General features: G+C 30.9%; 1 long non-coding RNA gene across 2 annotated transcripts; it reads right to left on the bottom strand.

Annotated features, from left to right (window-relative positions):
* Nucleotides 1-7283: 7283 nt before the first annotated feature.
* LOC143054248 (uncharacterized) lies at nt 7284-12950 on the bottom strand. 2 transcript variants are annotated; one of them, XR_012971613.1, is made up of 5 exons: nt 12697-12950; nt 11420-11506; nt 9533-9715; nt 8638-8756; nt 7284-7480 (listed from the first exon to the last, which is right to left on the bottom strand). It is a non-coding gene; the product is annotated as an uncharacterized LOC143054248 (long non-coding RNA). The 2 variants fall into 2 exon arrangements; XR_012971612.1 differs by having other exon boundaries at nt 7286-7480; nt 11414-11506; nt 12697-12948.
* Nucleotides 12951-13344: the final 394 nt, after the last annotated feature.

Below are 13344 nucleotides of genomic sequence, written 5' to 3'. Positions count from 1 at the left end.
AAATTGGGTATATTCTAGATAAACGATGAAATGAAACAGCAACTACAGTTAAATATTTGTTAATCTACATTATTTAATGAATTAAATGTTGCTTTTGCAATGCTCTCTTCAAACACGGATTTAGAGTGTTCGTTTGTCCAGTCAAGGTTATACACGTGATTAACATGTAATTAGCATACACGTTCATCCTTTCATGTTTTATTAGAATTATCTAACTGTTGATATTCCATAGAAACTGTCATATAATTCTTTAAGTTGTATATCAAATGTATTTATAACTGATATGTTCTTCTCTTTCAATCATTGACATGTATTGTGGTAAGTCGGATCATTGTCCATTACGTCTGTAACATTTAATTGATCATATACGCTTTTATCCTTTTTTGCATTCTCCAACTGTTCATATTCCAAGGTATATGTCATGCTGTTAGGTTCAGTCGTGTCTTTTCTGGGTTCGTTATTGCTTTGCTGGTCTCTTGGAATCGTGGTCTTGGAGTTGTAGTTAGTCTGTTTAGTATCCATCGTATCTGTAACATGCAATTGATCATATACGTTCACGCTTTTATCTTTTTTAGCATTATTTAACTGTTCATATTCCGAAGTAACTGTCTCATTACTTAGTTTAGTTGTTGCTTTTATTGATTCATGTTTGCTATGTTGTTTTCCTGAGGCCGTGTTCTTGGACAAGAAGCTTGTGGGTTCAGTCTTTACTACACGGGTGACATTTAACTGATCATATGCTTGTGTCCTTGTATCTTTTTCGGTTTTATGTAACTCTTCGTATTCCGAAATAACTGTATTAGTATTTATCCCGTTCGAGTCTACAATATATTCATATTTGCTATATTCCTCTCTGGAAAAAGATGTATTGGCCTGATCGTTAGTCGTTAGATTACGTGGAATGTGCAACTGATCATAAGCTAGTGTCATTTTCTGTACGTCATCAACATTATCTAACTGTTGGTAGTCAGAAATTACTGTATTATCATCCATGTCGTTTGTGTTAAGATCTTCTCTACCAGCTGTATTCAATGATGCATTTTCTTTAGCATATGTTCTGCAAGAAAAAAAACAGAGAACTATTCCTTAATCTTCTCATGCAGAGTGAATAATTTCTTAACCTTAGCAAATAGTTGTATTCAAACACCGAAGTAGACCATGACACATACTTAGAAAACCCTGTTTGTTTACAGCATGTATATTAATTATTTGCCAAACAATATCAACTCATAAAACATGTCTGAACTGCTAACTCATGAAAAAAATTATCCAACATGTATGAGGTTTATCATCATTGAAATAATGTTTAAAATGTTGCTTTATTAAATAATAGTAGTACAAACAAAAACAGTTTATATCAACTCAATGCTAAATAAACGGGTGCTTGTCAGAGATGAAAAACAACATGAAGTAATTAAAAAAATGCAACTGATACGTTAATAATGGAAACATTACAAAATACTTCATTACAAAAAAACAAAATACGGTAATTAGACAAACAAATTCATGAACAAATAGACAAACAATTTAAGTTCGGGCAACAAGAACCTAATCAGAATCTGGGGTAATCTCCTGGCTCCCAGAAAGGTAAGTAGATTCTGCACCATTTGTGTCACCCGTCGTGTTACTCGTGGATATAACAATTTCAAGGATGTGTCACACTCGATAATGAGTCATACTAGGTTATGTCGAATCAGAGGAAAATGGACTGGATTGGAATAACAATTTGAACATATTCTTCTATTGTATGAACCACTGACGCGTCTATTCATGAAAATCATGTTGTTTTTAATAACCCTGTATAGTAGTCAATAGAATGCACATATTTACGGGAATAATTACCTGCGGTACATGAATGCTAGTATCACAAATAGTATCACTACTATCACAGATATTGATACCACAATTCCAACTATCGTACCTGAAAAAAAGAAAGAAGAAAACAGTTTTCCCAACCGCAATGTTTAGTTTTTACGTTTAAATAATTTTGAAGCACACACAAATAACTATTTGACAAAAGTGTTATCAGTTGTATTGCCTGAATTTTATACATGTTTTTTTGTCGATATTCAAGACAAAATACAAAACTTCATCAAAATGAAAAAAAAAATATACAAAGAAGCACAATAAGGCATTTAGGCAAAGTACATGAGCAAAAACGAAAGTTAAGAACAGAAATAAATACTATAGCACAATAACACATGGAAAAACATATAGCATATGCAGGTGAAGTTGGCTATTATGTTGGGAAAAATTGTTATTTTTCAAAATCAAAATCGTCTTGTTTGGCATAGATTCTGGTACTGAGATGACTGTGTATGTCAAATTCGAGGAATAAGTCGTTGTTTCTTTAATTTCTAGTTCTTGAGGATATATAATTGGAACCCAATCAGAAAAGTTTGGATTTTTTATAGAAAGAACATCAGCAATATCTAAATGAAATAACCTGGCTTTTTTATCTTTTTGTTTTTGACAAGTGTTCGACGGAACTCCGATTTATATGAAAATAAGAAAAGGTTAGCAAGGAGAGGATTTGGAACATTTGCTCTAGAGAACGACAGTTTATGCTCTTGTTTACATTCAAAAAATAAGATGTGGTATAATTGCCAATGAGACAACTCTCCATAAGAGATCAAAATGACACAGAAATTAACAACTATAGGTCACTGTACGGTCTTCAACAATGAGAAAAACTTATACCGCATAGTCAGCTATAAAAGGCCCCGATATGACAATGTCAAACAATTCAAACGAGAAAACTAACGGCCTTATTTAGATAAAAAAAAATGAAACGAAAAACAAATATTTAACACAAAAACAAACGACAACCACTAATTACAGGCTCCTGACTTGGGACAGGTACTTACCAATAAATAATGTGGCGAGGTTAAACATGTTAGCGTGATCCCTACCTTTTCCCTAACTTGGGATAGTGGTATAACAGTAGAACATAAAACGAACTATAAAAATCAGTTGAAAAAAGGCTTAACTCATCAGATCATATCTTTGATCGACAGCTTGTCACTGGTTTAACTGGTGCCGTCTTGGCATCGTGTTGTTTGCGACTTTACGATGAAAACACTCATACAAGTTGTAGCTCTATTTTTTGTTATTGCTTTTTTTTTTTTTGTCAAGGATGTGTTGAAAGTTTTTGTCCTGAATGTCACATCTTTGTAAAAAGAAACACAAATTCAACCTACAAAATTTATTTTATACATTTTGTATGAACACTTACAGAATTAAGAAATATCTGTCATTCATAATTAGTTAGTAACTTATTTACACTTTACCTAAACTCTGACTATCTGTTTCACCTGTATCAGGGTCTGAAAATCAAATGCATACAATTAACACAAAAGATAAAAAAAACTAGGATCCTAACATCAATTATAAATAGACAATAAAGACATATGCAAATCAACCCTATTCTGTCGATTATATTATACATCTGTCGGATTAATATTATTTTGTCTACACCGGCTTCTACAATTATCATTTTTTAATGTTATATTACTGGTTTTATTGCAGAAATTGAAAGATACATTAGGAGGATTGATACCTAACAATAACAATACCACACTAACAAAACACATGAAATGAAATCCTTACCTGGAGACCGACAAACAGGAGACACAGTAGAGCTGTTATATGGTTCCGTTTGAAATTCCATTGGAGTGTCTGCAGAATTAACAAATTACACTTGTTAACTACATCAATTGTTGACGAATCATTGATTGATACCTACTTTATTCCATTTGTCATTAAAATAATAAGCCTTGTCTAAGTCCTGTGTAGGTTAAAGAGATATAAATGAAGACGTGGTAAGAGTGCACTGCCAATGAGACAACTCTCCATTCAAGTCACCATTTGCAAAAGTAAACCATTATATGTCATAATACAGGCTTCAAGACGGAACCTTGGCTCACACCTAACAGCAAGCTATAAAGGACTCCAAAATGACTTGTGTAAAACTATTGAAACAGAAACACCAACGGTAAAATATATAATGAATGGTTTTACACTAGTAATTTTGCTGCTCGGTGTAAGCCAAGGCTCCGTGTTGAAGGCCGTACATTGACCTATAATGGTTTACTTTTTTTAAATTGTTATTTGGATGGAGGATTGTCTCATTGAATTGGCACTCACACCACATCTTTCTATATCTAATTACCAACCTTCACCCTCACTTCAAACAATAGTGTAACATCACACCACCTATATAAACTAAACTAAACCGAAAATGCTCAATATCCAAACAAAGTGTATGTTGGCGAAAATGATCTATGTTTGCTTTGACTATTTCAAAATTAGAATTGGTAATTATAGGGCACCGAGTGTTTTTTTTTTTTTTTTTTATTTTAACAGAATCAATTACCTCTATGGTACACCAAAAGGGAATACTTATAAATAGGTTAAATGGATGGAATGAATATTATATCAATTGATATAAAATAATAATGCAAGCAGCTAATATTGGCAATGCATGATAATTTTGTTGTTTATTGTTCTCAGGAACCAATATTATTGTTATTTATATTATATTTGAAAGAGTCTAAACCATGGTTTCAAATTCTATTTAAATCAAAGATGACATATACATGCATTGAAATAGCAGAACATTTTACGTTTTGTTTTTCTTGAAAAGGGATCTTCTAAACAAAAAGGGTGTAAGTTTAAAAAAAAATTACAAACAAATGAGAGAGATCTGATTTTTACCCTTAAACGTGGACTTTTTTAAATCACATTTTACAGCATTTCAGTGTCAAATGATAACCTTCTTAAAATTCTATATAACTACATCAATTTAAAAAAGCAAGGTAGCCATTTAACAGTTACTGCTATCAGAAAACAGAAAAAAAATTAAAAGTTGAAGCACGGGATAAACATGATAAAATCATATACTATCACAGTGAGGTTTGCAAGTTTGAATATTTGCCCCGTTGGATTTTTTTTTAATATGAAAGCTTACCTGCGATACAATTCATTTGTTTCGAAAGATGAACATAGCAATCATTGTGGGTTTAAAGGAATGTCTAATGTATGTATCATGGTCTGTTTTCTAAATAACAGTCCTTATTTGCATATTCACACATTGTCCAAGACATTGGTTCGGAAAATATTTTTTCAACTTTTTTATCGCACGTCTTTGTAATTAGATTTTGCGATAAAAAAAGAAGTAAAAAGACAACAGTTTTATATTTGATCATTTGTTAGATAAATGGCAAATAATTCAGAAAGAGTTGCCCTCAAAAGCTTTAAATACTAATAGTACATATTTACTTGGTATTATTTAAACAATGAGTGACAGCAAAACTCAACATTCTCAACTTGATTTGGTTTGTGTTATTTATTTTACCTGAAGAGCATATGTAATGATGTTTTTCGCTGCAATTTTCGGCTTTTTTCAAAACAGTATTCCTTAGTAAATGATCACAACGTGAAATGTATTGTTCAATTTTGTCAAAGTCTTGAGATACTACAAAAGAAATGGAAGTAAAATATAAATCCACATAGTAATGGCTCAATTAGTCGTTATTTGAAGTCTTTAGCGGCATAGTCTGATAACAATTAGTAAACATATTACAAGGGGAGGGGGCGGACTCAATGTTTAATTGGAACTGATAGTGATTATTCAGAGTATATCATATTTTTATACATTTATTTTCTTACAAGCAAGCTCTTGAATATGATACCTACTGAAAGATATGAGAAATATACCCATTCTTCAGCTTCACCAAACACTTTTCTTAGATACCTTTGATAAGATTTTCAATGAATATCATATTAGTCTGTCAGTACACCATTTCTTGTTTTAATGATACCTTGGCGTAAAGTAATCGTCAAACATCAGCGGTGAAGAGAAATTGATAAAAATCAATACGCTTATTTAGACTTAAAGGTTGTAAAATTTCCATATGTCACATTAATTCTATCAAATTATGTTAAATACATTTTCGATTTCCTTGTTATGTTTAAAACTAAATACAGTATTCAGCATGTCTCCATAAAAATATAGATTCGTTTACGTAGCTAGGTATCATGCAATGTGTACAGTCATGTTGTTGTAATTCATACACAAAACTGCATGTTTTTCAAGTAAGTGACATTAAATCAACATAGTATATCATCGTAAATACTCGGAAACACCCAGTATATCACCTGTTTTATCCGAATTGTCTATGAATAATCTCTGTCTGTAAACACCAACCCAAACATCTGTTTCAGGAATAAGGGATTCTGATACGTTACAAAGTTTAACTGGATTCTCAGAATAAAGTAGTGGATAAGTGAAATGTTGTTCCTCACAAGTACTACGATATTGCAAGAAAAGCTGATATACAGGGCCAACAGCTCTTCGCTCATCCCCTAAATATCATAAAAAGGAAAGAGATGTAACAATAATAGAATTACATTTTTTGTACCGTGTGGTGTTTTAATATCGTATGCTTATATTATGTTCACTCTTATAATCAAGCATTATTCATCGGCTTTCATGATGACCAAGCACATAACATAACTTCTGATGAAATATAATTAAATACTCCTATACCCTTATAACGGGAGTCCGAAATATTACTTAGTTAATAAATGAAATATCATACATTCTATGTTCTTTTCCTGTTTTTTAGTATTCAAATATATATTTAATGTACTGAAAAAACTAAGGACTTTCACCAACAAGACATACGCGACATTTTTAATATTTAGCACACCATTCAATTTTTATTTTTCAAGTTCAATTCTCTTTTACTTTACTCTTGGTCAGCGTCACTGTTAGATTTTCGTGGACAAAACGATCGTCTGGCAATACAAATTCATTATCTACCAATTTTGATATTCATTATATCATATACTTACGACAGTACATCTGGCAGATGTATAACATTCTTCTGTAGAAAAAGTTAACTTTGAGCCATTTGAGTAACATCGGTAAAACAGGCAGTCATGGTTATAACCCGCTAAATTTAATGATCTATCAAAAACTAGATATACAAAGAAAAATTTTGTTGGTTTTTAGATTAAACAAATATGCAGAATCATTGTATCGTATATCATGCTTTTATATAAAAAAAAAACACTATATCATCGAAAGGAGAAGTATATTCAACCACGTAATACATGCTGTTCTTTACATATGAATGAAGACAACTTTACGATATGAGTTGTTATTTTTGGTTTATCTTAAAGAGCTTATTGTGAACTTAGTTCAACTACATTTGAAAAATGTTTGTTATGCAAGACGGTAAATTTAATAATGGTTTGTGCCATTACTTTTGAAAAGTATTTGTCTAGTTGTCTGCTAAATAGTTGACATGCTTGATTTATAGTCGGAGAGAAAAACAACATGTTAATGAAAACCTTTGTATACGACAGCGTGTGCATTGCTGTCTCCACGGTCTATAAATGCTTGACAGAAACTTGCATTATCAGTCTCTTTCTTTACTATATCATGTTCATCAAAGCACACACATCTCTCATTCTACAAAAAAATACATTTAAACGGAGAATTTCATTTTCTGATTTTTTTATTTTTTTTTTTAGCTTTTTGTGTAATTTAGTTAAATCATAAACTAGTACTGTAAAATAACCCTACAGTTTTTGATTTCGTTAACTGTATTGTTCATTTTAGTTTTGAAATACAGATGCCAATGTACTGGATTCGGGGATATGTTAAAACTTTTTATTTGGTAGTAATTCTAAACCAAAGTACTACAAAGTCAAAAACCTTGAACAAAGTAAAAGAGAGCAACAAAATCGAACTCCAAAGAAAACTAAAATCGGAAAGTCCCTTATAAACATGATAAAATGGCAAATGTTCATGCTCATACGCATCAAACGAAAGAAAAACAAGTTTCCAATTTCTAACAGTGTCATGTGTTGGTACAGATATATAGTCAAAATCGGAAGTGGACAAAAATAAAACAGTAAACAGGACGAGCGTTTCACTACAAGCAGGCAATTATTTTCAAGTCACAATTTGGAAGCGGCAAATTTTTAACCTAGTAATTTGATTTGTTTAGGAATCAATGAATCCGCGAATAATTAAGGAAATATAATATATCAAGTTAAATGTAATGACGTTTTCATATATCTGTATATGACGAGAACTATAGAATATTAACAAATTTGGAAGTAAAGATTTTGACAAACATGCCAAAACAGACAAACATGATTCTCTTAGTGAACAATAGTCCCTAAAAGACAATAACATAAGAGTTTTAACTTTAAAAAAATGAATGTTTTTGTCAAGCGACAATTACGTTCAATAACCCAGAGTACCCTCAAATATGTCCTTCTTAAATTTTGTTGCCTGTGTATAGGAGTTTTTTTTATGGATAAGACGAGTTAAACTTTAAATCAGATTTTTCTAGTTTTATGTTGTATTGTATGTCCTTAAACTGTTCAACCCAATAAAAGATTCTGACATTTCATGTCTAGAACAAAGATAACTCTGTAAAATCAGCAGAACGCTTTAATGACATTGTGTTGTTAAGGGAAGATAAAGCTTCTCGATAATCAAAATAAGTATTTGTCGAACTACTTTATAACTAGAGTAATTTTTTCTGATTAAACGGTTGGTTCAAACATTTTTAAATTTTATATTTTTGTCAAGGATCAAAGTAAATATAAACTTACTTTTTGGTTAAATGCAAAATATCGTCTTTTCATGCATTTGACTTGACACAGTTGTAAATTTGCAGCATTTGTTTCATCTTTTTCTAAGCTGTTGCATGTAAGTGGTATATTGTAACAACCTTTTTATGAAAAGAAATAAAATGAAAGCTTAAAACAGACATATGGAAATGGTTTTTTGGTCAAATTGGTTTCATTTTAAAACTTTTTTTTCGCAGACATGAATGATTGGAACATATCTGCTTATACTTAACCACTATTTTTTTAAATAAATGAAAACAATTTTAGTACAAATACAAAATATATTACAACACCAGATGCACGTTCTGACAAGTACTGTCTTTTCAGTAATGTTTTTGGTTAACACATTTGAACGTGCAAGACCTGATAAAATTGCTGAATAAGCAACACAACTGACAATGACACAACATTATAAGTAAAACAGGACTACGAATCCGAGGTTTGCTTGCATGTTGTATATGGCTTCAAACTTATACTAGTATTCATTTTTTCAAACGACAATGTCTTGTAGCTAGATGGTGTGATAAAATTGAATAGTGTATCCCTTAATGTAACAATATCAACAATACTAATAAATATGGATTTTATGGAACACATTCTTGTATGCGAAAATTTAGAAAATAATTGCACTACAGAACAACCAATCAATCGGGTTTTATTCAATTTTACGTATATATGTATATATTCTACTGTAAATATATGTACAGCATTACCATTCGCTATTCAAATACCAAAGTCAAGCCCAATTTCATTTCCATTTCTTGCTCCAGTTTGAAACACCTATGTTACCAGAATTGAATAAATATTTAAAAAAAAAATGTTTTCCCTTAGTAAAATAAATCAACCGACACTTTAGAATAGTGTATGAATTACCTACCTCTTATTTCAATCCAAGGAAGTAAAGCTTGAAAGCTTCCAACCCAAATACTTTCATTTACTTTAGTATGATTGACCATGAACTGTTTAAGAACAGTGGTGTTGCTTTCCAAAAACGAGTTATTCCCATTGCAATCTAAAACTGCTTGTTTCCATGTTTTCATTGTAGTTTCCGATCCGCTAACTGAAATTGATAGGATTTCCTTGTACGTAAGTCTAGTATTAGAATATGCTGTAATTAACCCCTCTTTTTGGAGAAGGAGACACAGTGACATGTACATGATATTAAAAGAAGATAACATAACCTATTATTGTAAGACCAACCAATCTGGAGCTGATTAAAAACAGGATTTGCTTTATTTCAAACGGCAGTAATTATTGTTTAGACTTGATATAGAAACGATGCATTATTACTGATAAACATTAAAATCTTCAGTAAAAACTAACAGAAAACTACATATAGCACGTACATACGGTCTTTAAAAAAACGACCACGAATACTTTAAACTGCAATTTAATGTTTTATTATTTATTTTGCATAACTACATTTTGTATCTCGTTGTTCTTGGAGTATTTGATTAAGTTGATGGACTGCTCTATCAAAACGAAGTTGTGGGGTGAAATGTAATGAGACAGCACTTCACAAGAGAGCAAATAACACAGAAATGAAATCAATAGGTCATCATACGGCCTTCATAATAAGCAAAACCTATGGAATTTAGTTTATGTTTTGTAATCCCGACAGAGATCAGTTAAGCTAATTGTATTCAGAATTGAAGAAAATTGTTCTGTTATCTGAATCTTTAGACAAAAGCTAATAACACAAAAATCGATATATATATTTTTTATGAAAATTAAAAAAGACATAAGTCTATACAATTTTAATTAAAACAAACATGCACAATATCCACCAACGGTACAAATGAAGACTTTTGCTAGAATAAGACACATTCGTCGTTTTGCCTTGGTCATTTAAATTTGAACAAGATATCTTGAGAATCCATGTTTAAATGTTCTCGTCGTAAGGAATCATAGATAAAAAGGTGCATAAGATACGTAAAACAAACACAATAAAATAATAAACATCATCGTAAGATAATTTTGTGTACTGCTGAACAAAAATTGCTCCTTTTAACAACGGACATTTATTTTCATAAATAAAAAATCTTTTGAATAACGTATACCGATTCTTATGTCAGGCGCTTGCATTGTTTAGAGCTTTATTTACACATCCTTGTTCTATTACATATAACTTATATATAAATCGAGCACTTAATTTAGTAATTAACATAACGCTTTGTTTTTGTAGACATATTTTATGAACCATATAAAACTTCCTTATTTTGACACTGGACAAAATCAGAGATTTCAAGATGTAACATAAGCATGAAATTATATTCGATGTAGTTGAAAACAAAAGATGTTACCGTTATTATGCAGATCTTACATTGTTGCAATAAATCTTTGGCCTGGTGTATCGTGGTTGACTTAAGATTATTTGTTATGTACACTATATATTATTCCAGTTCATTGATGAATAATATCAGTTGTATTCATGAGTATGAACAAACCCATCAAAGGTAATCTCATCTGCGATAGCAGGTCAACAAACAAACATATCAAAAGTGTGTTATCCTCATGCCATATTAGCAATGAACATACATAAAACAGACTACGACGAAGAAAAGTATAACTAGATATATAAAAGCTGTATTTGTATACTATATAGCTTAGTGAGTTGTTTTATGCTCTCTTAACAAACCGGGTTAGTTTTTAGAATATGACCGACATATATACTGGGAATTTAATTAAATTATCACTGTTGGTTATATTAATATACTATTTGCTAGCTTTTTAAATCAAATATTTCATTACTACTAACCCATACCACATTTCCAGGAAAACGTCAAAAATATAATCCTGACAAAGGTGTGTGTTCGGATATTCATACCTCGTCTTATATCTTAAAGTTTCTCTGAAATTATTAAAACAATTCTTAGAATTCTTACTAGTGAAAAGTAAAATCATAACAATACTGAACTCTGATAAAAAAATTAAAACGGAAAGTCCCTAATCAAATGGCAAAATCAAATACTCAATCACATCAAACAAATTGACAACTGTTGTATCCTTGAAATAGTACAGGAATTTTCCCTCTGTAGACAATGGTTGGTAAAACCTGGTTTTATAGCTAGCTAAACTAGTGTTTTGCTTGATATGACAGCGACTGTTAGAAGCAAGATTCTTTGAATTAAAAATGAAGATAATTTTCGAAGGACAAAAAACAACAACATTTCAATTTCCTATTTTTAACGTCGTCTAGCTTAAGAAAGATAGGAATTTTCGAAAAGGGCTACAAGAGGGTCGGTTAAGATGGAATTATTTTGATAAAACAGATTCCTTTAATTACCTTTCTACATCTTTGTATTTACGGTCCAGCAGTTCATTTAGAAGCCATTTTATTCGTTCTCATGTGCCAGTTGATACGATAAATAATTGCTTGTCTTTCCTACATGGAGCAGCTTAATTGTTTTACTGTTTCTTTCTTAAAAGATGTTACAATTAGAGAACGATCGTGAATGTATCTAAATGGGATATGAAGTCTTTGTTTGACAGCGTTTCAGACAAAACCAAGAATCGCAGTTGATTCATTAAATGTCGGTGTCTTGTGTACATATACATATATATACCCGTCCTTCCAACGACCACGCCTGTGTTCGTCAAGCATAATTCAGCGCTTACGATTGTTCTCAGTATCATAAAATAGGAAATAGAAAATGTTTTCACTCGATATTTAAAAAAAGTACTTTTAGCCAATATATGTGTACTTTAAACGAATGGTTTTTTTTATGTCAATAAATGTAAGTTCATGAATCAGGACATACGACTGATATGGCAAAAAGGAGATATACAACATGCATAAGTGTTTTATTCAAAATGTGCTTACTCCCAATCGTTTTATGTCACATTTTTTTTTGTATTTGTTTTGTTATTTTAATTAATAGATTCGTATTGTGCCATTGTGTTATATTACATGCGAGCACCATAGGCAAGAGCTTCACTGCATATATGCAGATGCTACATTTTATTACCAGAAAAATAAAATTTAGATCTTGATGTAAAATAAAAATAATTGTTAGGAACCATTTAAGATATATAATTTACCTTAGGTGATGATGTACAATTCCATTTCAAAATATCGTTGTGTCAGCTGTTTAATAATAACAAACGGTTTACAACCAGGACTTCATTATAAGTCATAAACCACCGAAACAGCTTTGTCCTCAAATTATGAATAATGTTAGTCATATACAGAATACACACATAAAAAACAATAAACGACAGAAAACAAGCTGCAACATTTGTAAATAAGGTAGCTTGTTTAAATGCATGTTATAAACATAACAGGAAGTGTTAAGAATGTAAGGTTACAAACAAAAGACTATTTAAAAATATATGTCATACTTTACGTATAGTTTAAATACATAATTTGATTTGTGTCAGCTAATGTTCCTTGACACAGATAACAACGAGAAAACCTTGTATAAATGACCAAGATCAAAGAGTCTGAGCTATGTTTGCTGTTAATAAAATACAAGTTGAGTAAAATGTCATTTATTCAGAAATTAATTTAAAATGCAACTTATATCTGAACAATTATAATAGTACTGCATAAATGACAATGACTTTAATAAGCAAAGGTTGGGTTGAAAAAGTGCCACAAATCCCAAGAGGGATCCCCAACCGAGGACTCTGTATTCAACTTAGGAACTCCAGAATTAGAAAATTGAGCAAGCCATGTTGACCTCAATA

The sequence above is a fragment of the Mytilus galloprovincialis genome, chromosome 12 (genome assembly GCF_965363235.1).
Source record: "Mytilus galloprovincialis chromosome 12, xbMytGall1.hap1.1, whole genome shotgun sequence".
In the NCBI taxonomy this organism is placed as follows: Eukaryota; Metazoa; Mollusca; class Bivalvia; order Mytilida; family Mytilidae; genus Mytilus; species Mytilus galloprovincialis.
The sequence above is the reverse complement of the archived record's forward strand: the minus strand, read 5'-3'. Positions and strand labels throughout refer to the sequence as shown.